Consider the following 25953-nt stretch of genomic DNA (forward strand, 5'->3'; position numbering starts at 1 on the left):
ATGCAGGAGCATCGTCAAACTGCCGTTTCCACCCCCAAAACGCCTCCCCCGCCCTCTCCTTCTGGCGAGAGAAGTGACTAACGGTCCTTTTGCTTTCGGGTCAGAGCTGCTAAAAAGGAAAAAACCCGGAAAAGTTATGTAAAATCGTGTTTATAGGGGTTTACAGCGACTGAGCTGCAACTGAGTTGCTGCTGAAAAGAGAACAATTGCAGAAAATTCGGGACAGGTATCGATCTGCCTACCTGGCCTTGCAGCAGTGCCAGTTTGCCTTTTACTGAGGGCAAGAGTAAATGTTGATTGAGATTGCTGCATATAACCAAACATGGGCTGTGAGTATTTTTTGGCTTTGGCAGCCTTGGGCTATTTAAAGATAGTTTTTCTGTGGCTTAAATTGAGTTACAGACCTATGGAAAGGCTAGCACCTCCATTCCTTCTTTAAATGTATGAGTCTTCATGGTTATTCAGAACAGTGCAACACAAGTAACGAAATACAATACATTGTTTTATGCTAATGCAAATATTCTGCTTACAAATTTAAGTAACCCAAGGAGGTATTCTCCTTCTAGAGGTCTCACTTCTAGGTGTAATTTTGAATTTATTACAAATGAGAATTCTTAAGAATTACAAATGCTTTTCACACATAAAAGAAAAGATAATAGACAAACTGCTACATGCATATGTGAGTTGCCCTCCTTCCCAAAACGGAGTGCCTCCAGGCAATCCCACTGGGGTATTGGCGCTGATACTTTATGAAGAGCATTCTGCAGTTTATGCGTCAGAAGAGATTTTTGAATCCGAATTTTCCTCCTTTAGCAAGAAATTTTGTTGCAAGGTGGACTTTGGAATATAAGACATCTACTTTTCAAATTTTAAAAAAAGTACAATAAGATATGATCCAGTCAAATGCACAACACATTAAAAGTTTGTATTTCTGCACAATATACAGTGCAGCATTTGTGTATAGCAAAGCACTATTTTCTAGGGCATCACATTTTGTATAGAGAAAAGACAATATCTAATTGTATTTTTTTTCGGCACATCCAGATACTCATGTTTTCTGCAAGTTTTCTCATAATCTGGGCCAGTAATTTCAAATTCGATTAGCAGTTCTGTGTGTCAGTTCTGGTGAAGGAGAGTTGGTTGAAATAGTGCCAAACACCCACTTTCAAGTTTTGGTCTTGAAAAGCAACATAGTCAGAATCTCTGGCCGCTTCTGAAATACAAGCCCAGAAGTGTCCAGCTTTATAACAAAACTTTTGACTTTATATCAACTTTTTATTGAATTGATTTGGTGAAGGTCAGCCGGGAAAGAGGGGCCAGATTCGTTCTTTCATCTGGGTCTACTGCAGCTAAGTGGATTTGTAAAAGCTTCGCTAATCAGAGCCTAGCCCAGGAGGCCAACTATGTGGAAAGAAAATACACATGGGTTTCACCAACAGAGAGGCACAGTGCTACTGTCAGATTTGTGTGATCTCAGTTATTACATCCTCATCACAGCTTTGCTTGCATAATGAGCATCTTATTGGCTTGGTGGAGTTGTGGAGGCCAGAGAAGGAGATGTCTGTCTCCGATCCTGTGGCCCAGCCAGTCAGCAGGGCCACATTCCACGCTCAGGACTGTGCAGAGTTTGTCCTAGGTGCATTGGAAGCATCAGAAGGGGAAACTCTGAATTCAGAAAAGTGAAATCCAGTGTTACATCATGTATTTTTGTAACTCTCTTTGCACGAAGAGCAGATCACAGAAGTAGTTCAAGTCCCAATATAAGGCTGCAGCCCACATCCTGATCATTACCTCCAGGATGGGTCTGTCTATGTAAGACTGCGTGCAATGGGGGAAGCCAGAGCTGTGACTAAAGTGGCAGAATTATCTCAGAAATCACATTGGAGGAGATGATTCAACAACTGAATTACCTGAAAACCAAATATAACAGAGATGGCAATGAATGGTTACATCTCGAGTCTAAGAAAATGTGTGAAACATAAGGCAGGTAAAACTTATTAGTGTTGTCTAATAATGTCATTGCTCCGCTGCATTTGTATTGTTATTTGGGAACTTCTTAGTAGGTACTTTATATTATGAAGGACCATTGATATCACTTACACACAACTTTACCTTCTCTAGGTATGGAATCACTTTGACTTTTTTCCCCCTCCCATGCATAAAAATAGGGGACCAAACAGAGCACGCAGTTTCAGCATGCTATAGTGTAACTCAGACCAAACTCTCAGCCACTGAGTGTAAAGCAAGCTTGCCTGCTTTGCTTTCCTCTATAAAAGATGAACTATAGTACATTCAGAATCTAATATGGATCTTTTGGCATGTTTTTTCCTTGCACGCTTTTACACTGTTGTATTTTTCAGGTTGCAAAATAGTTTTTTCTGTGATAGAAGTAATACAGAAATCAGAATAAAAGACTCAGTGGCTTTATCATCATTTTATACAGTCTCTAGAGTCTGATTTAAATATAATTTGTGAGAAAACTGCTTGGGTTATTCTCTAGACCGTTTTGAAAAAAATAGTAAATAGATACAGTTTTTTACTCAAACATAGTGATTCTGTGGAAAAAAAAAAAAAAAAAGTAAGTTGTTTCTGGTATGATTGTAGAGCAGTTTTCTTGTTTTTCTAACCTTAGAAAATTCTTGGCTTATTATAAAATAATCCAGAGATAATTTTGTCACTCATCTGAAAGGGATGCAGAATTAGCCCAATGGCAATTGCAGCTCAGCAAGATCTTTTTACAGGATACACTTGTATAAATCCTCAGGCTTAGTAGTAAAATCTCATTTCAGTACTGAGAGCTTGGTGGTGATGTTGTGTTGCCATGGAATCAAGCAAATGGGAAAACTTTTGGAATGCCCTAAAGGAACAGACTTTCAGAGCTGCATGTGCTCCAAAAAGCTCAAATACTGCTGGGTCTCGCTTCCAGAAAAGAGGGACTCTATCCTGCTTCCATTGAAGTCGATGGGAGGCTTGCCACTGATCTCAGTAGGAGTGGGAGCATGCCTAAGTTTTGCAATCCATCTTTTTAAACTTCTTAAACTGAGGTGTTTACTGTGCCAATGAGTCCAGGGAGGTAATTTGCATATGATGGCAAATCAGCAGAACCCTGGCTTTGTGTGAATAAGCTGCTGACCACATCGTGCATAGCAGCCTGCAAATGAGAAAGAGCTGGCAGGACTAGTTTTGGTTGTTTTTTTTTTTTTTTTTTAAATAATGATTAGTCTTTCCTACGTTTAAATTCCTCATGATGCTTCCAACAGAGTGTAACAAAGTACCTGTTTGCTAGACAATGCTGTGGGGAGGAGGAGGGAGAAAGGACGAGGGAGACTTCTTTTTACATCGCCCCTACCCGGGGTCTGCGCTCCCAGCTCGCTTCCAGTGATTCCCATGATGTCACTTTTAGTAATGGAGACATGTTTACAAAAGGGTACACAGCATCCTCTTTAAAAAGAAACTTTCAACCCAGGGAGTGCTACAAAAGTTAGGAAACCAAAAACTGCATGAGGAGGGAGTAAAGATCCAGACAAAGGTTCTTTGTTTGCAGTGACCCAACTTGACCTCACATGACTATGAACAATAATGAATTTGGCAGTTGCAGAACTCCATGTCAGCAGTATTGCCTTTGGTATACAATGTATTAAGAGCATCTAAGAGTGGCAAGTGGCCATGAAACGGGTTGATAAGATTGCACACAGAAATGGTTTGGGTATACTTTATATCTCCTTTCAAGACAAATGAGTTCAGCTCTTCTATTTCATCTCCCTTATCTTAAGAACAAATGCAAAATTCATTAAGAGTACTGTGACTCTCTCCTATGTAATATAGCACATTGTGTAATTTCTTCTCATTCAAATATCATATTTATTACTGTAATTTTTAAAAGATAAGGGCATTTCAGCCCAAGTGGCTCCTAGCTTTTCCCTTGAACTTGTTACTCACATTAGTACAAAAAAGGCTTTTGTTCTAACAGAAAGCACTACTGGGCTAAAACCAGTATAACTAACTTTTACACCTGCAAACTTAGCACCATTTATCTATCAAGCAATTACACACATACTTGTATTACGTGCAAATCAGAAAATCTTAACTATCCAAAGGAATTTGCAAGAGTTTTTAATATAGGAACGCTGACTGACAGAATTTGGAACAAGATTTTCCCATACTCAGACCTTAAGCAATTATCTGCCAGAACAATGCAAGCTTCCCCATGCCTGCTGTGAATAAGGGGTACATTTTGTAAGGGTGGTTATTTCAGTTCTCTGCTTTTGTTTGTTGAGGGTATTTGCAAAGCTGACATTTTATCTAAGAGTTGATTTTATCTGAAAAATAGCACAGATGAAACAACTAATTTACTGTATATAGGCCCTAAATACTGTCAGACACCTCAAAAATATTATCCATCTGTAAATCATTAAAAATCAGCATGTGTGGAGGACTCCAGTTACATAAAGGATAAATCTAGGTTTATGTCTGCAGATATTTCAAGTTTCACTGATGGCTTTATTTTACATCAGGCCCAATGGACTTCTACTCATTGCCAACTGCCAACTGCAGAAGACAGACAGAAGATGAGTTTCTTCTCATCTGGTTCCCTCTCCAGGAATGCAGAGCTGCTTTCTATCCCTCCAAAGAAAAAACAAGGAATAGAAATAAAGAAACCTGAGAACTGAGTGCAGTGTGGACCATTTTGAAAAAATGGCATATCACCAAAAAAATCACAAACCCGTGATCTTATCAAATTTGCTGTGACTCATCCTTGAGGGATTACAAATTGTTCTAGAATAACACAAACCTTAATTATTATGAGATGCTAGGTAAGTCTTTCATCAGTATCTCAAACAGAGGCAGTTTTCACTGCTCAGGTTTGCTCTACTGTGCAGTAGTTGGCTTTAGAAGGACTTGTCATATCTTATAATTTAGAGCAGTGTAGGTATTAGAAGTTGGGATCACAGACAGCTCTTTCAACCACCAGTGCACAAGAGTCTTTGCAACAGATTATGTGACCCAGGTGTTGAGTCACATGATGTCCCACCCCTACCCTCTATTATGGGTATTAGGGACCTTAATCAAGGAGTTACCACTAGAAGAGTCTTAATGCCTTTGACATTGAAGACATAAGATCTGTTCGTTTGGAAATTTTCTCAGAATTCTGGGGACGTCTGTTGCATACACCTTGGGAGGGTCAGGAGAGTGTTGGGGCATCTGTTCTGACATGATGCAATGATCCTGATGCAGACTGCCATATATTCCAATGAAGGCTTTACAACCCCAGTATTTTCCAATCTCCTGTTTGATGATCTCTTCTGCAGATGAAGACAGCGCCATCTCCAAAGGGCAACACACCCCACCCCAATTTATCCAGGCAAACAAAATGGACTCACTGATTTAGGTTTTACAAAAAGCAAACAGGAACTAATACTTCCCATAGATGTCTAGATACAGTTCATTTTTTTTTTTTTTTGGTGAGGCAGTCTCACCAAAAAAATACAAGGTCTCCAGGCTTTAGTTTATCATAAATACATATAATTAATTTTATGTAACTGAAATTTTATCCATGAACACAATCAACAAAAAGTAAACTATAAATTTTGTTTCATCATGACAAAATTAACTGAGAACCCTGAAAAAAGCAATTCTTTGCCTTTGTCCTTCTCTTTGTACTAATCTGGCTACACCAGTTGTTACATTCCAATTCTGACACTCAAATCATGTTGAGCAACTTTCCCACAGTGTGTTTCCCAAACAAAAGCATTTTTTCCCACTCCCACTTATGTGTCTCCTGGATCTGGGAACTGCAGAAAAACATCCTTGTTTAAGTCCTAAGACTCAGCCAACAATTGTATTGCAGTGCTACATTTCACAAACTGTCAGTGATCATTTGAGCTAAACAATACAACTGACCTGGCAAAAGCATACCTTTCAGTTACTAAATAACAGATACTCAACTCACAACAAAAATCCAACTTAGTTGGGTTTTTTAACTGTTTGAAGCATAACCTAATAACTTTCTCAAGCACCTTATACTGTCGTGAAAGCAGAAATGTTTTTTTATATATACCATTGAATTGCTTAATTATTCCAAGATATACACCTGCAATGGCAGAGGTCTTGAAAGGATATCACCTCTTGCTAAGGGATGATGTTTTTGCAGCACTGGCCCTTCCCCTTTATAAAAGAACAGTGCATATTACTAGCTTGGTATTTCACACATGACCAACCATTGCTTCAGAAAAATTAGATGGGGCATAGCATGACAGGCTGGTTTCATAAAGCTGTTCGTGGGCTTAGGACTGAGTCACTCCACAGCTCTTTCAGATTTAGGATAATGCAGGATATGCCTTGTTTATTCTTACTGCACTTTCCCCTTTCATTCTTTCCATAGGAGGAGTAAAGCAACAGTCAGTTTCTGTAGGGTTCTTGTTTGTTTTACTTTTACCTGCAGTGAGGGATTAGACTACACATTCCCTGCAGCAAAGTACTCTGGGCTGTAGGACAGAGGTGTGTTAAGCCAGCTCTTTTGGAGAAGAGAAATGATTGGTGCCTTTCATTAGGGGCTTTATCAACTTAATCTAAAGTACAAGATAAGGTTATATTAGCTTTTGCCTTAAACACCTGTCTAAGAAACACAAAGTTACAAAAAAACCCCATTTAATCCAGCATAAAAAATTGGGCAAATTTGAGCACCTATCCATCAGCATGACTTACTGAAAGTGTTACAGTAGTTCAGGTAAAATAATATCGGTGTAATGGGTGATAGAATTCAGGTTGAAAAGCAAGATGAAGCCTCTTGAAGCTTCTTGAAGCAACAATGTCTTATTTCTTCTGAGGAGCTGGAAAAAAGCTAGTAAACTATAGATTCCACTTCTGCATTTTGTGATTGAACTTTTTAATTTTCAATGTTATGGACTGACTACACTGGTCTGATTTTATGAAATATAAAAAGTAATGAGAGCAGGCCAGTGCACTTTGAGTGCATTCAGAAATCTGCTTGAGTGGTCAGAATATACTGGGCATGCCTCTGCCTCGGGGTTTTCCTTGCAAAAAGTTTTCGTCTCATTTTCTATCTGTGATACTGCAGTGTCTCCAGGATCAAACTGAGCTCTATCACTCACGCTGAGTGGTGTTTCCCCATCAGCTTTTTTTGTAAAAGAACTTTCTGTGCATTTTCACCTGTGACATTTCTCAAATACGTTTTTGTGGATAGTTAGTATTTAGTATTTCTTATATGACACAAGTTTAGAATGTGCTATTTAAGTTAATTAATTAAAAAAAACCACATGGGAAGCACTGACCAGATTGGACACTGAAGAAGGCTCCTCTGCAGTTAAGAGGTAATTTCTGGAACAGCCTTCTGAGAGGATTATGGGGCAAATATCAGCCTCAAGTCCAACCTGCATCATGGGATCACCCCAACATTTTTGGCCATTCCTCATTCAGTTTCAGCTCCTCTGGTAGATCATTAGTACATATGGGTCAGGAGGTACCATCAGTAGTCCTAGTATGATGAAACATGGAGAAAAATTTCATAGTTTGTTTACACTAGGAACACTTGTTGCTAAAAATGTCTTAGTTACTATATTTTAACCAATATTTCAAGCAGTAGCATAAATATGTTATCTGTTCCTGATCAGCCCTCAAAGTGAGGGCCAATATATTTTGAAACATGATTTATTTTCTAACCTAGGCCTTGTCAAATCTCATAAAACCAAGGTCACAAAGATCTGGATAAAAAGTCATCCATATCTCTGTACTTGCAAAATCTGGAAGCAGAACAATGCATGATCAAAGAGTCCAAATGCCATTTTGCAATTTTGTGGTCACTAGCATGATCCACTCTCTCTGATTCTCTGTTCTATCTATTCCTCTGGCAAATCTATATAAGATGTTTCCTGACCGTTTATGCCACATCTCATATGCATGTGGTCAGTTGATATCCAGAATGGAAAAAGTCTCCATACAAAGCAAGGTGTGCATTTTCAGAGGACCACACCAGAAAATATATGCTGATGGAGCACTTCAGTGAAGAAATGCCTTAAATCTAACTTGTGGGGTTGGCTATGGGAATTCAAATTAATCGTTTAGAAAGGTGTTAAATTGCTAGAGAAGGAAAGGAGGTAAGTGTTATTATAGCTAACAACACTTCAAATGGCAATTCTTGTTTGTAATCCTTCTGATGTAGATTTAAATACTTGTTTCATTTTTGCTGAACTAAGATTCCTTTCCCCATCTCCATTCTCTTCAGTTTCTTCCATTCCAGGCTAAATTCTGTATTTAGTGCAACATGCAAGACGTTTTTAGAATCTCTTTCCTCAGTACAGATCCTGACTTAGCCTAATTAAAATTAAATACAAGAAAAAGGGCTAACACAGTAAATGCGGTATAAAATGATAAAACCCCCCCCAAAAAAAACAAAAACCAAAACAACTTTGTGAATGTTGACTGTGTCTTCTTTTGATGTCTTCTCTATCTACATGTTATTGTGTTTTAGCTGATACAGCCTGAGATCCTTGGGGTAAAATCATGGCATGGCAAAAGCCAATGGCAACACTCCCACCTGCATCACACTGGTATATGGTAAGAATATCAGAAAACTTATATACTATATTACAGGACAACCACAGCTACCTACTTACTGAGCCCTATTTGAACATATACTATACACTTCTGTATTAATCAAGCATTTGAGTTATGCAGGGAGGATTTTAATTAATGCAAAATTAATTCGACCTAGAGTAACCTTTGAAGCCATGCTTACATTATCAGTTGTGATTTGTGCAGGATACCTCATGGAGCTGCAAACTATGCATCCTTACGTAACAGGCATTAAGAAGCAGTTACACAACTTAATGCAAACACCACGGACAGATGAAAATCCATGGCACAGACAGGATCTTGAGTAATCATCAAAGCAGTGCCACAAAGCAAATTCTACCTGCAGAAAATGTTTTTTCATGTTAAATGCATTTCAGGGCATGCTCTGCATTTCAGTTGCTGGTAGCCTTAATACAGAGTCTGCTACAAAGTGGCTCTTTATTGTAAACATTTTATCATTCAAAACCTGTTAATACAAACTTTGACCAACACTGCCACAAAATGTATGTGCAATTCAACTCATATCTTTACTGACTGCAATAATAAACATTTGGTCTAAAACAAACAGGTCATTAGCAAACAGATACTTTTGTGCACTGTGGTTACTTGGGCCTCTCTCCTGTCATCCCGCTTCTCACTCACTGTTCACATGCTGTTCACATGCTTAGAGTTTGATGTCTGAGTATGTCTTCATGATGCCAGGGCCTTGAAGCTTTCTCAAATTTAATATGGGTGAAGAACATACTTCATTCTTCTCTGCACAAAGTTTATTAGTGTCCCTTAATTATAACTGTTAGGCAATACTTTTATCTCGGGTGCTAACTTAGGTGACAGGGTATGTCTAAATTCAGGTAGCCATGGCTATAGATACATATATTCTAAATTCAAGAAATTATATCCAATTATCTTTGTACTACCTTCAGAATATTTTTTAAAGCTGATATAATTTCTCGATAAATAAATTTCATTTTGTAAAAAAGAGTATTCCAAGACCCCTTTTAGATACTTTATATTGCAGAAGTTGAAGTGCTATACAAACTATTTTATGGGACAGAGTCTGGTCACTTTTACATCAATAGAAATTGGGATGTACTCCAAATTTCTGCTGGTATAACAAAACAGATTTTTTTTTCCTCAGCCACTATAAAAGACTCGCATGGCAAGACATAACTGTGCGGTCAGAAATACTTTTTGAAAGATGTGTAGTTTATCACAGTTTAACTACATAACTTCTTTAGAAAACACTCAAGTATTTTAAACACCATGAAGCCTGGAAGAAGACACTTACAGGGCTTTTTTTTTGAATCTGTGGCACTGCCTACTTCCTTGACTGAGGTGTTTACAATGGTTTAAGAGGTAATGGGCTTCAATCAAATATATTCAAACAGCAGTAAAATAGTAGTACTGGATCACTAGGGTACACAGAATTGGGCTGCATTCATGGGGACAGGAATGCTGCAAGAAGGCAAAGTTTGGTTTTTACCTTTTTCACAGCCTGATAAGAATCCACCCATCGAACTTTACTTCTAACCCATTAGTCTAAGGAGGCATTTTATTTCCCCTGTTGACTCTCCTGTTTTTAGGCTTCTATCTCTACAAACACAATTACTTGGAAATACTTAAATACATTCATTCAGTCACAGAAAAGCCTACCCAACAAAGCCCAAAGCTCAGGTTTAAGAATCACCTGACCCCTCCTGATTCACCTTTTCCACCGTTCTTCCCTCCTCTCTCAACAGAAAGAAAATACACCATTTTTGGGGGGTTTTTGGTTAAAACTCACTAGTGACAAAATATGTTCCTCAGCTGGGAGGTGCACAGTGAGCTAGATAGGGGAAACAATCCACCTGAAAAATAAGTCATCATCAAAACCATCATGCTGGTCCAACCATAGAGCGGAAGGGTGGGAGGAATAACTGAGGGAGGGGCAGGACCTGCACAAAGTGGCATGGCCATTAGAAGACATGTATGTGGAGTTGTGCTCAAAGAGTCATATCCTACTGCTTGTGACGGATAGCACTGTTTCCTGTTATTGAATGAGAACATAAACATGGGGGAAGGAGAGTTCCAGGAGGAAAACAGACTTCATGGAGAATGAGGTCAAATCGCGGCTTTAAAAAGTACATTCTTCACATGATTATCCAGGTTAAGGCTTAGTTTTGTTTTCTAGGGGTGAAAAAAAGGTAAATGACTTAAATACTCATAACATGCCTTTTCCCTCATTTAAATTCCCAGTTTAAAAAAAATCAGTTTTGCTTGTATGTCAACAATTCAATTTACCAGAATATATCTGTATTAATTCCCTAATTAAAACTAAATTCCATTTGTCACAGCCCTTTTGAGCACAGTGGTGTCAACAGGATTAATCACCAAAGCATGTTTTTCTTGAAGAAGGTGTTTTCCTCAATGTGATGTTTTCCTACAAGTTGCATCCAATTCAGCCATACTTGAAAACACTATAATTATGTTGGTCAGGAACATAATTCTTTTCTTAATGTCTTCTTAAGGTTTCCAAAGTGGTTTCTACCACCTACAGTTTAGAAACCAGTGTACTGTCATATAGATGACTTTCCTTCCTTGCCTACTGTTGGCAAACTGCTATTTTATCTCTAGATGCATGGTTGAAACCTCTGCATAAAAACTAAGGATCTATGATTACAGAAGAATCTGGGAAATGTGATGAAGCTTTTATTTACTATCTTCTGAATTACTTTTACCTTCATCTCTTAATTTTTTTAATGCTTCTTTGTACTGTTTATTCCAGAATTGTCTGTCATCTACAACATACTAACTGTATGGCTTTAACTAACAGATAAATACAAAACATCATTTCACAGACTTATTTTTAGTTGTGGATTTCTCTTTCTCGATTAAAAATTACAGTAAAGGAACACATAAACAGGTAACTGTAAAGCAGGCAGTGATTCTGAAAGAAATGAAGCTGCTGTGCCCCAAATAATTCATTTCACTTTGCCCATTGTAAGACACCTGAGAACCATTTATTTCCTACCCTTCCCTCTGCCTGCAAATATTCTGAGCACTGTATGGGCACCTCTAACTGTATTTTTTTTTCTTTTATGCAAAAAACTAATGACAAATAACCAATGTCTTACCGCATCCAGCCAATGCTGCCAAATGTGTGATTATGAACAAGGACATAAATAAAATCTGGCTAGATGAAGCATGATTCATGTTTAGAGGGGAGGTACCCAGGAGACATGCCAGAGATGATCTCTGTCCCCTGCTATTTTATCTGTCTTGCTAAGGCATTTACACGGCTCCCATTACTATGATGCCAGAATACATAGGAACATACGGCTATTCTTGTAACACTCAAATAGGGTGGACCGATTACATGGGTTATCCCAGGTCAGAAGTTTGATGCAGAACAGATGATTGCACAAGCTTCACAAGCTCTTGATCAGTAGAAGGTGTTTACCGACCAGTTCTATATAAATTAACACCTAACACCATTCCCAAAGTATCCAAGTGTTTTCAAGCATTTTTGCTAAAATACTCAAGAAGTCCCATCTTGGAGGTGTTATTGGACATGAACCAATGGCTGAAATGGTGTTTGACTTATAACAGCTTCTGTTGGTGCACATCAAGTGCTCATCAGCTACGGCTGTCAAGATAAATATATTTTATAACAAAGATTCTAAATTTCTATTTTAGTCATTCATTTTAATCACAGAGTACCTAGTAGGACTGTATTTCCCCCATTGCCTGTGTGGTCATAAAATTGAGTTCACTTCTATTAGACGGAAATGTCACTAACGTACTCATACCTTTAGGCTTTCGAAGTTAGACTACCAGAATATGCTTTAAAGCAGTGTTATACCTGAAATTAATTTGGAAGCAAAATATACCTGTTTAGATGCATCATATAAATATATTAATAGAATCATAGAATGGTTTTGGTTGGAAAGAACCTTAAAGATCATCCAGTTCCAACCCCCTTGCCATGGGCAAGGACACCTTCCACTAGACCAGGTTGCTCAAAGCCCCATCCAACCTGGCCTTGAACACTGTCAGGGAGGCGGCAGTCACAACTTCACTGGGCAACCTGTTCCAGTGTCTCTCCACCCTCACAACAGAGAATTTCTTCCTTACATCTAATCTGAATCTACGCTCTTACAGTTTAAAACCATTACCCCTTGTCCTATCCCTACAGTCCCTGACAAAGAGTCCCTCCCCATCTTTCCTGCAGGCCCCCTTTAGGTTCTGGAAGGCCACTATAAGGTCTCCCTGGAGCCTTCTCTTCTCCACGCTGAACAACCCCAACTCTCTCAGCCTGTCCTCATAGGGGAGGTGCTCCAGCCCCTGATCATCTTTGTGGCCTCCTCTGGACCTCCTCGAGGAGATCTGTGTCCTTCTTATGTTGGGGGCTGCAGAGCTGGACACAGCACTGCAGGTGGGGTCTCACAAGAGCAGAGTAGAGGGGGAAATGACCTCCACTGTTGTGAGAGTGGAGGTTAATTTACTTGTTAATTTACTGAAGCCAGCAGTGAGATTTCTGCATGGGACACAAGCATCTACTATGAGTGATGCAAGTTCAGGCCAATGGTTGGATGTCACTTGGTAGCTTCTCCTGTAGATGTACCCATTGCTGGCTGGCTGAATAACACATTGTATGGCCCTTAGTCCATAAATTCTGTACATGTGCTTTGCCACAAGGGGAGGAATAATTCTCTTTATACAATCCTTTATGATTCCCATGTGATACCATACAGTTAGAAAGTATTAATGTGTTTATCTTTATCTGTAAAATGGCAAAATACTTACCAACCTGGGAAAGATAATTAACTATTATTTGGAGAAGCTCTTAAGACTGCTGAATGCTAAGTCCTGCAAGAGAGAGAAATATATGACCTACTGACACTTGGTTAATACACACCCATGTCATCACCCATGCAGCTTTTACAGCTTCACGGGCCTTGGTAGCCAAAAGAAATAAGCAAGGCTGGATTGCTCAAAATTAATAACGGGTTTGAACAACACTTGGCAATGAAAAGTAATGCGTTCAGTATGTTAGCATCTTTTCCCTTAAAACACCTAGTATTCCAGTTTAACCTAAGTATTTTTCATCTATACCATCCTTCTAACATGGGGCATTACTGTAACTCCCATCATCTGAGAGCTGGACTAGATGACCTTTAAAGGTCCCTTCCAGCCCAAACTATTCTATGATTCTATGATTTTACTGATGTCAATATGCGTTCATGCTCAATAACCTTAGTCAGCAGTAATTTGCTTCAGATTTCATTATGAAAATGGGTTTTTTAACTATTTTATTTTCTAAACCAACTTCTATTTTTAATTCTTAGCTTTATAATCACAAGGATATGTTGTAAATACCTAGACAAAATCCTCATGACAGAAAACCTGTGACCAATAAAGGTATCAAAGCAAAAGCATATGAGAAGAAAATGTCATGAAACTCCAGATGCCAAAGATACTTTCTGCAGCAGTACCACTGCAGCAATGTAATGAAAGATGTTTTCAGCATGTATTTAATAAATTTCAACTTCTAGTGGTGACAATTTGAGCTTGGTAAAAGTCAAAGGGGTTGGACTGGAATTGATGGCAGCAATGCTAGACAGTTTCACACAATGCACCAATTCAGATGACTTTGGGAAGTTATGGGCTCCACCTCTCATATCTTCATGCTGAAATATCTTGGCTATTTCAGCTGTAACCAATGTAAGCTTTAAGATTAATTTAATATATTAACCTTAATATGGTGTAGTCAGATGTAAGAGCCAACCAATTCTAAAATGTTCTTAACAGGTTTTAATTATGTCTTGCACTAGAGCTGGTAGGATATTTTTGTATGAAAGAATGGATGGGAAGTATTACAAAAAGTTAGTCTTTATGTGAATTTTTTTTATTGTTCAGCTCCCATTTAATCCAAAAATATGAGTAAATTTGACCCAATCACTTGCTGAAAAATGAAGATGTTAGCTCAGAAATACTGCAACACTGCCTTATGGAGATGAAGGATGATCTCACAGTTTAATAATGTGTTATCAATGATGTTACTGTGTTTCAGGAGAGATGTAGTTCGAATGCTTCCTGCCTTCATTCTCCTCTCTTTGCTGGGATCCTTGGCTAGGTTATATGTTCTGCAACCTCTGCCCTGGCATAACGCATCTTGAGAGATTTTGTCTGAGATAGAAGTTCATGCACCGTAATGCATCTCTCCAGGTCTCTGCAGTAATATTTCTTAATAGACAAGCATTTCAGTTTTCTCTCTCAGAAATCTTTGGACAGATCTGTGAACACGGACTAAATTTTCTCTGTTCTCTTTAGAGATGCAGCATTGCACATACACATGACAATATTTCAAGTAAGTTCAGCCATGCAGGGCAGTTTGTGGCAGAAAAGCATTAATAGATAAAATAGATGTAAATTCAAGTTCTGACCCTCAAACATTTGTTCAGCTGAACAGTGCCCTCTCAGGAGAGGAATCTCAGTAATGCTGAAGAGGCCTGTGACATACGTATTACTCACGGGAGCCATGGTGCAAGACTGGAAATTCACTTCCAACTCATTATGCATGTGTGGTTTCAGTTCTTTTAATGGCAGGCTTACATAGTTACATACATGTTAACTATGCAGCAGTGGGAGTAAGAAAAATCTACAAGCATTCAACGTAAGTGTAATAGCAATATACTGCAGTAGACACCTCTCCACAACAACTGGGATGAGCTGGTAGCTGCTGTTGTGGCATACTTCAAACCAGGACTTTCCATGGAGAGGAAATAGGGCAGAATGAAGGCTATGAGGACTTCTCACATGTTTACATCAGCACATCTAAATGTTTGTAACAGGCCTTCAAAATTTCCATTTCAACCCCTGGATATTGGAAAGAATAAGATTCAAGATGTAATGACCATAAAAGGCAATAAGAAAGAAATCTGTGCATGCATAAGAGGAAGGAAAAAGTAGGTTCACTATTCAATGGAGATGGAAATATACTGAGGAATGATGCTGAGAAAGCTGAAATGTGATGTGTCTTTTCAATTTCCACAACTACCACAGATAACTAACACCACAGTGACTGTTTTTGCTAATTCCTCAAATATCCTAGAGCGGTTTTTTCATATTTTGTTTCGTTCTATATGCATGCTTTAAAATATTCTTTGACCTGTTCTTTCTGTTTTCTGACTTAAGCTCCTACCACATAGTTAGAATTAATTTTGCTAAAGTTCTGGACACTACTAACTTTCAGACTGAAAGCCTTGAACAATTTCACTTTCTTATCATCTGCTATTTGTTTCATGTTAAGTGGTAAACTTCTAATTTGCCTTTGTCTTTCCTTTAAATTTTCATTATGGAATCTTTTCTTCTTGCCTTTGTTATACCTTCCCAAATATGTATCAGTTTAGCCTTCCTGATTTTATTTCTATATTCTTGACCTTTATTCTCATCCTCAGATATGTCTCCTTGCTTCTGCTTTTCATATACATTTCATTTTGATTTTCAAGTCACGAAAGTGGTTTTGATGCAGCTTTGTCAGTTGGGAGAGGAGCACAGACACAGCTCACTCCAAATCATAAGATTCAGGTTTTAGTCTTCTTAAATATATCCCTACAAGAAATTAGATTGTTAGATACCAATACCCAGGAAAATCTGATTGCTGATATGGTAAGATATATTATGACTAGTAGATATTCAGATGAGTGAAAACAGATTTGGTGCTAATCAGGTGGGAAAGTCTGAAAGAGCAACACAGAAAACCATTGTGGGTTCATAATCTAGAGGAGTTAACCATCTGGGACAGTATGACATATACTGTGACCACAATGTTGTAACCCCAGCTCTAGCCCAAGGGGAGCTGTGATTCTGTCTCCCTGGCCATGTGTTAGACCTCCAAGGTCTACAAGCTAGCAGGTGTTGCTCTAGTACACTCAGAAGGGATGATAATTTGGAGTTTTTTTGAAAAAGCATTAAATAACACAAAACTGGAGTGGATTTACAGGTCTGAACAAGTTATATAAATGATTTGCCACACCCTGCTTTTCTGTCTGCTTTCTCCATGCCTCCTACAACATAGTAAAATTGTCCTAAGTCCTGCTTAGTCCTGCTAATACCAAAGATTACTGAGAAGCTAAGGAAAAGCTGAACTGGACTGAAGGGCAAATGTACTGAGTGAGTTTCATCCAGCTAAGCTTAGATATCTATATCTGTATCTCACTCTGGAAAGAAACATTCATTTCTAGAGCACAGTTCATCCGATCTCAAAGTAGATACCTCAAACATTCAGATACTTTGCTCAAAACAGGCTCTGAAGGACCCTGTTTCTCTGCACTGAATACAAAATTACTTTAAGCTGACTAGTCCAAAGATAGACGATCCACTGACTTGTAGGCAGGGTAAACCCCATCCCAGCTGACAAACCTTGACAGTACGGTACAAAGCAAATAAATGAAAAGTTTATCTAGATGCACAGGACTGACATGAAGCCCTGAGATATTTGTAGTTACCCACTGGAACAACCCAAGGAAGTCAAAGCCTGGACTGTGAAATACGAAACTATAAACAACTTCAGACTGATCATCAAAGGCTTTAACCAGCTCAAATCTACTCCAGCAGTACTTTGCAGCTGGGCTCCCATCTTCCCTGCAGGATTGCTTCAGTCCTTGGAGTAGACATTATCCTCCCACTGAAGATCTTCAAGGACCTAGCTGTGATGGAGCTAATTATAGGTAATCTGCTGATGTATGTTTAAATATGCTCACCAGCACAATTTGCGGGTTGCATGGTATGCTCTGTTATGCCAAGGAAATGGATCTGACATTGAACAGGAATAAATACCAGCTCGGACTGCAGGAGATTAGTGATTTGAAGCACATGTTGTGTGACAAAGACATCCAAGCTGGGATACCAGTTCAAACAAATTCCCTTAAACAAGGATGCCTTGTCATGTATGTGTTAGGAAATACAATTCTTTCTTAATCACAATTAAGGAATCATTTTTAATATTTACTTTTTACTACAGACCAGAGGAGGAGTGGGCAGAACTGGTAATTCACCCACTATGCTACAAATACAGTAAGAAGAGACAATTCTTGCACTAAGGACACTGGAAGCTAAAAATACAAGGCAGAGGCTGAAGGGCAGCCACAGGCACAGGGTGATACTCCGTGTCTGTGATCACACGGCTGGTCTGTGCCCAAGGACTGTTCTTTCTCCCCACAGCACTGCTTAAATACAGTCCAGAGAGTGACAGTGGAAATGATAAAAGCCTCTAGAGATTGTAGAAAAAAGGTTGCCTAGAACGATGTCTTTCACACTGTCCTTAAATTAACATGAAGCCAAAGATCTCAAGCAGTGCAAGATTGCACGAATTGCTGGCTACTTTTCTGTAAAATGGACGGCAGAATCTGCTTCTAAATGACTGGTCCTACCAGCACTGTCTGAAGACTGATGAAACCACTAGTTGGATTTGATTATGAGTAGTTTCAAATTGAATCAGAAAGTTGTTTTACAGAAACCATTGCACAAATCATGGAGTGAGCCTTAGGAGAGGTCCAAGGCACTGCAGAAATCCCTACTGAACTGGACACACAGACCTGGAAAAACTACACCAAAGTTCCCAGAGTGCCTCCAATCTCAACACAAGGAGCTGCAAGAAACAGGAATATGTTCTACATAATAACACAGAGTGATTCTGTCTTCTATACCTAACAAAACATAACCAATACAAAAATAAACATACCTTAACTGCTGAATCCTGGTGGGAAAGTCGAAGGGAAATTATGTCCTTTATGCAACTATCAAAGACACCCAGAGCTCAAAAATACACAAGACACCCCCAGTGAGCATGGTGAGTTTCAGAACAAAGTTCAAAATGTTCTGTACAAGTCATTTCTTCGAAGTTACCATCAAAAATGAAGCAGCCAAATGCAAAAAAAAAAAAAAAAAAAAAAAAAAATTACATCGAAGTACTACTAACAAAATATAAAAAAATCCAAAGAAACTACACAAGACTTCTGTTTCCCTGTGCCAGTGCTAGAATGTAGCGTGTACGTACTGAAATGTAAGAGGATATATTCCTATCCATGGACTACTCAATGTATTTATGTTTGGAATTGATCTATTGCACAATGCAATGAATAACACAGTAATAACAGAGAATAAATCAGTTTCCTTAGCACCAGGTTCTGGATGGTAATAATTGCAAATAACACATGACTCATTGGCAATTCCCTTTCATATGCCAGTTTAAAGGGAACAATACTGAAGTTAATGAAATTATGCCCATACAGTCAGCTACATCCTGTTCAGATAACCAGTTTATGAAGGTGTTGGCCGTAAGGTATATTTTCCACTAACCAGGGTCCTGAGACAAAGATTATTAACCAAAAGCAGTTACAAGAGAATGATGAATGTGACATAAGTAACGCAGTATCTTTAGGCCATTACATCTACAAAAAAACAACTGCTAACATGTAAAAGAAGAGCATAATCTGTAAGTGAATTAACAGCTACCTATTTTACAGGTAGGAATTAGTTTTTACCAAAAAGCATGTGGCAGGCAATTTGTTTTGGAAACAATCAATGCCTTCAATGTTAAGATCATAAAACTTAAGCTACCACTGTAGGTTGTTTCAAAAAGAACAGCAGAAGACATGCCACCACATCATAGGAGAATTCCTGGCCTCCTTGACATTAATCAAGAAATGTCTCTGTTCTGAGCCTTGCTTTTTACTCCTGTTTGGGTTTGTAAGAACAACACAGGGAGTAGAAATTCAGCACAGGGGAGGCAGGCAGTGGATACAACACACCTCCAAACACTGCATAGTTAATTACAGCCCTGGAATCATGCTCAATTGGTAGTGTGGGCCAAATAGATTCTGGGGGTTTTTAATTACTTGTTGCTATATTAATGTTATTTTTATAGTGATTAGAAAAGATGTGACTCAGAAGTGAGCCACCACAGGAATGACAAGTATTTCAAACTGGAAAGAAATGCACTGGTCTTTCCTGATGCAGATCCACCAGGTGGTAAGGTGGTGAAAATGAAAGGAACTCTTATAGCAGGTAAAATATTTTACTTAGCCCACACATGTTATTAAATACCTATTAGACAGGAGTAACAAAGAGTCTTGTGGGGAACAAAATTGATGAAGTCAGGTCCACCGTGCAAGCAGTTCAGAAAAAACAGACCCTTCTAGAGCTGAGAACTCAAGTGAGCAAATCCTCACTGTTGCTGCACTGTTGATTCACATATCCGCAGGTGGGTGCTTAGCTAATGGGTGTACGTACACCCACAACCGAACACACGCATGCTGGCAGGCATGCACCTCTGTCCTCATTCAGGATAACAAATCTACACAGCATCATACACACAGTGAAGAAGAGCCCACACCCCTCCATAGTAATTTTCTAGTGTGTGCTAAGAGCATATCCCCCCCTGCTCTGTGCTAATTTGGTCTCCCATCTTACTTCCTTTTTCTCATTCACTTACCTGCTTGCATTTCTTCTGCCTTTTGATGTTTTTCAAAAACAAATGCTATGCAAAAACTGTGTTAGTGCAATGTTTACCCAGCAAGGTCAGGAAGATGGCAAAAGCTATCTGGCATACAAAGATGGGGGAGAAGTACAAACAAGAGCAGTCATGCCAGACAGTCTCAGAAGCATAGCCAAAGACAGGGTCAGAGAGACCAGAACAGTTAAAATCAGTCAAAATGCCCTATCCTGAGCACTGCAGTAAGACTCAAGGGATACTTGTGTAAATCATCACCAGTCTCAAGAGACTAAAAATATGTTTAAATTTTCCCTCACATTGTGTAAGAGAAAAGTTGTCACATCAGAAGCAGCTATTTCCTAGTAGAAGACTTGACCACAAAATATTGTCTAGATCTCCTAAAGGTATTGCTCTGTTTAGGGCAGAAATAAAAGCAGGATGTGGAGGCTGGCTATTCTTCCAGTTGCTCCCTACCAGTTGCTAGTTGGCTATTTAGAAACTCATTAACTTCCTCAAGAGACCTTGGCCCTAATTAGACTGATCAGCCTGCCCCTTTCTCCTTCACCTCTGCCTCTCAGAGCCTTCCATAATGATTAAAGGAAACCATACTCCTTTTGTACAATTTTAGAAACAGAATTTCTTGACCTAACAGGATCTGCATATAACTGTTGAAGTCTGTTCTGCCTCAGAGTTTACCAGACTACTCCAGAATTCTCCAGCTTGCTTTTACACCCTAATTCTTCATGCATACACCTACCACTCTTAAGTCCTTCTCTAAACGAGGCTCTGTAGTTTCCTTTCCTTTGTCTTTTGTAGAACAGAATCTGTTTTAACTGTGATTGAAGTGTCACCAGGGCCATTCAGCCAATTGTAATGTTGATGCCAATCCTGCGGTCTTTTTAACACCATCAGTGAGAAGGAAATGAACAAAAAATGGACTCATTCCCTCTTCCAAAATTATAATGTATTTTGTATGTAGATATGTACCCAAATGCTCCATAATGGTGACAAAAAGAACTTATCAATATAATAGAAAAACAAGAGGACTCCTCACTTTAATTTCTGTCCAAGTGGATGCAGTCAACAATATTAAGTTGAACAAGTATGTGAACTGGAAGGTAAACAAACTGTAGAAAGCAAAATGAGAAAAGTTATGATTGCAAAGCACAAGCACAGTCTTACTCAGGCACTTACACAGTTTAATGCATGTGGCCATCTTATGCAAAATGTCTTTTTATTTCCTGAATTTCTTCCAATTTCTCAGAAATATGTCTCATATGCAACATGCCTGCACAAGAAAATAAAGGGTGCCATGCCCTGAGACTGGTCTTTTTGGATGACTGGACATGGGTTCCACTGCTGCACAGCCAGCAGTGCACTCATAGTCCAGCTAAAGCCATCCTCTTCCCAGGTAACTGTGACAGTCCTTATTCACCAAGATTAAAGGAAGTATTGTCCTTGCACATGGACTATCAAAATAGTCAGTCCAAGGGCTATAAAGTAGTAATACTACCCTAACACCTCTCTGATTAATATAATTACTGTAAATGCCACCTAAAGACTCTTATCTTATTGTGGATATGTACACAGATCTTACATTGGCATTACAGGAAGGCAAACTGAAGCCATCATAATTCATTATCATAATTATATATTAATGATAACCCTAGATTTTTTTTCCAAAACATGTTTGAAAAACATCATCACTACAACAACAGAAATCCCAGCAGGAGTGAGGATAAGTAATCTCCTGAATGGTATCCTACCTGTAGCAATTAAATGAAATTGTAATCAACAGATTTATCAGCTCAGAGACAGCCTGGTGAAAATAATGAAATATTTTAACAAAATATGATGCCATGACACCCAAGGAATTTCTTAACACTATATCTAAGAGAGGCATGAGGCTACAAGGCCCATTTAAAATAACAGTCAGTAGCCTGTTAAAATGTTCCTGTTCTGGTATCCTTACCTTGAGTAGTCACTTATTTACCAAGCTTGAGCTGCAGGTATGGTCAAATCACTGATTAAATATTTCCTGAATTCTGCTGCTGTTTTCCTTAGGTTTCCATATGCATGCTTAACCTTGCCTATTTTCTGCTTTCTCACATTCTCATACACAAATTTCCAATTCTGTATTAACTGTCTTTTGTATTCAAACACAATTTCACTCACATTCATGCCTTTTCAATTTCTAAAAGACTAGTCTTTAAAAAGAAACGTACTGAATAAGTAGACATTTCCCTTCACCCTTCCTAAGTAAAAATTTCAGTCTATATAATTCTTGGGAGAAAAGACTTCTGCATCAGAGAATTCTGGGGGACAGAAAAATTTCCCAAACAAGAATTGCTTCCAGCTCTGTAAGCACAACTGATCAAATTTCATTCTGAAGAACACTGCAATATTTCCACGTTCATTCTCTGTAGAATTTGGATTAAATGTTGAAATAATGAACTCTACGGAAATATTGATATGTCCTATAGATATATAGATATTCTCTTCTGAGAGAATGGAGCATTGTCTCCTTACCAGTCCTCATTTTTAAATAACTTAAGGGCAGCAGATCATCTTCAGAGGGAACACTGGGCCTCTCTGTCAGTATTCTCAGGGAAATTAATCTAAACTACCCTCAGAAATGATGGAGGCTCCCTTGTACTTGCAGGATGAAGACCAATCTGGAGAATACATGGTCGGATCAACAGCCTCATTGTAAAGTAGCCTCACTGCAGGCAAAGTAGTTTCATTGGAAAAGATACTTTGTGAAAGACAGGGGTTAGTTTTTAAAAAGCTGTTCTGCATGAAACTCAAAGTGCGATACATTTATTTGGCAAATACAGATGGAGAAGCTTCCAGTGCTGAATAACAGTGGAAAGAGGACCATCAGTTTTGCACTGAAAATCACAAGATTTAGATTCCTACAGAACTTCATTTGAAAAGATGAATTAGAGATCTAGATGACTTAGATCAATGTTTTTAAAGGTATTTAAGTGCCAAATCCCCCTAGAGTTAAGATATTTGACCATAACCAGTAAGTTTTGAATAGAATAACTACGTAAGTTCAAAATAACATTTCAAAATTAAAGCATACTGGCCAAGCAGAAAAAGCTATTACCATCACAATAATCAACCACATAAATAAATCATCAGCATGATTGATCTCAGTGGCCTTTAATCCAGATGGCTCTTTTCCCAGGCCATCTAGGACACTTTGTCCAGTATGTTAAATCTAAAAGATAATAACTATGGTAGATAACATGGCTATATACAGCATTTAGATACAAATACTAGGGCATGTCCCTGCATAAGAACTATATTGTCCACTCAGTAGTCAGGATGCCCCCAACTTTGGCATGGACAGACAAATAAGAGATAAGAGGACAAGAGGAGCTGCCCCTTCTTGTGTGATCTTTGGAAAATGAGAGGCAAGGACAGTCCATGCATCAGGGAAGGCTGGGGCAGGTCCCTTTGCACACCGAGCGGTGGAAACATCCCTGAAGAAGGCAGAGCAATGAAATATCAAGGTACAGTTTCCCTCTTTCTCCTTTGATCTTCTGGGGCCTCTGAGCAGCAAAACTCAGGCTGTAGCTGGCCTCATCACTTTACTTCAAGAGAGCATAGTTAGACTGAGACTAAGGCGTCCAGGCTGGCTATGACTACAGTAACACAGGAAGCACAAGAGCCTTTATTTCCATCTCTTTGGATGGTAATGATTAAAATAGCTGATAAAGTGCAAAACCATGCATGAATAACCTGGGATCATAGCAATAGCCTGGTGCCAATGAACTGTGTTAGCTGACCACCATTGACTGCCCAACATCAACTACTGTCTCCCTGCCTGCAGAGCCTTTCCTGGCTGATGGCATACTCCTGGTGAGAGGAGCAGAGCCAGAAGAGCAAGCAGGAAAACACTACTGAAACCCTGCACAAGGTGAGGGAGCGGTGGAAGGAAAGATTTATAAACAAAATCTCACGCACAAGCATATTTAAGTAGCATAGACAAAGTCATGAAGTGAAGTAGACTGTACGAGCATCAGTGTTTGCTGAGCTCAATGAAAATGGTAACTGAACAGAAGGGTGGTGGGAGAGTAAATATTAAAGGTGTGAAGATGAGAAGCCAGCCCATGATACCAGAAGACGGCAATATGTAGTAGCAACTGCAGACAATGGGGGTTTAGTGTCATATTGGACAGACCATAAGGGTTGCAACTACAGGAGGAAAATGAAGACTAAAAAGTGTAAAAATGAGCTGGCATAGGGATTAACAATGCTGATAGAAAAGGAGACAGAAAGGTTTCAGGTCGCACTGCAACTGAGGATCTCAGTTGAGTTGGCTCCTGACAGGAGTTGAAGGAGGAAGAGAACATGTGGCATCTGTTGTCCTGGAGAGGAGCATCTTTCCGAACTGCTTGCCAGTCACCACAAGATTATGGCTTGGAAGAGAAGTCAAAAATGTCTGGATGACTGGACATTTCACTCACAACTGCTATTCCTGAGTGATGTAGGCTTTCATCTATTCTATTTTAAATTACCTGATAATACGTTATCTACATTATTAGCCTATGAATGTATCCCTAAAGATTCAAGGAAATTATGTTTGCCTTCATATTGCTGCTTGCTTGCCATATTGAAACAGCAGCACTAAATAATAATTATTATAGATAATTCAAATAATCAGAACAGGCCAATGAAAGGTCCAAGAGATGGGGCAGCATGTGGAGGAGGGTGAGATGTCTTCACCAGATTTCATATGAGTGGGTGAGTCACTTTGCTTTCCTGTATCACGCGTCGTCTGTTTATAGTACACCACTGACACCATCTCCTGGCCAGTTGGTGTCTGGAGTAAAATCTTTATAAAGGTCTCTGAGAGACTGGAATGAAAGGTATTGCAAACATAGAAAATATTATCTTTGCCGTATCTTATGTATATTCATATTCATTGACTTTACCTATGCCAAAATTATACCTCCCCCCCCCCCCGAATTAGATGTAGGGTACAGGCATTTCAACTACATTTTTTTTCACAAAGGGTTTCCAGCAAGTGTATCAGAATACTCTAAAATAAGCTTACATTTTCAAAACAGACTATTGGTTTGGCTATAACTTATTTTGGAGCCCACTGAGAAAAAAGAAAACTGATATTAAGGAAAAGCCTGTGAAAACAGAGCCTTTCCCAGTGTTTCAAGTTCAGCACTTTAAACCTTACACACTTTCTGAAACATCACTAATGTATTTTCACCACCTATCGCTGTCAAAGATTCAGTATTCCCTGTTCTTTTTACTCATTTTTTAGATAAGACCATCCAGAGATACAAAGAATAACTCTTCAACTTTATGTGCTTTTGGTACAGCCAAGCAGGCAATAGACCAAGTTCTGTCCAGTTAACACTTACTGAATTTATTCAGCTGTTTTCAAGTATTTAAAACAAGGCTTTGACATCTTCTTGATCTTTCAAAATCTTAAATATCTATAGATGTCCAACATAGCACATTAAGGAGTTACCTTGGAAATTGCTCGGGGGTTATTGCTTATATATATCAATTGACCCAGACACCTTTCATTTCAAAATCATTTAAGAACTGACTCACAGCTCAAGGAAGATACCTTCTGATCTTTGGCTTTAGAGACCATATTTCCAGAAAAATAATCAGAATCAGTAACTTGTATTTTTGTCTTTAAATTAATTCAGGAACATAGGGTCAACTTCTAATTTTAGCTAATCTCAGAATAAACAAACAGCAGCAGAGCCTCTTGCGTCATTAACAGCATGATCAATCCAGAGTCTTCAGCACAGTCTGTCCTGGAGAATTGAGTACTTGGAGTTAGTGGGTTTCTGAGGAGAGCAACTCTGTGAATCCCTTGGAAGGTAATCAGATTATTGTACTCC

General features: G+C 38.8%; 1 long non-coding RNA gene across 1 annotated transcript; it reads right to left on the reverse strand.

Moving 5' to 3' along the window:
- Positions 1–253: 253 nt before the first annotated feature.
- On the reverse strand, positions 254–13437 carry LOC141926090 (uncharacterized). The gene is made up of 3 exons (XR_012624030.1): positions 13378–13437; positions 7293–7495; positions 254–1910 (listed from the first exon to the last, which is right to left on the reverse strand). It is a non-coding gene; the product is annotated as an uncharacterized LOC141926090 (long non-coding RNA).
- Positions 13438–25953: the final 12516 nt, after the last annotated feature.

Source organism: Strix aluco, chromosome 7 (genome assembly GCF_031877795.1).
Source record: "Strix aluco isolate bStrAlu1 chromosome 7, bStrAlu1.hap1, whole genome shotgun sequence".
Classification (NCBI taxonomy): domain Eukaryota; kingdom Metazoa; phylum Chordata; class Aves; order Strigiformes; family Strigidae; genus Strix; species Strix aluco.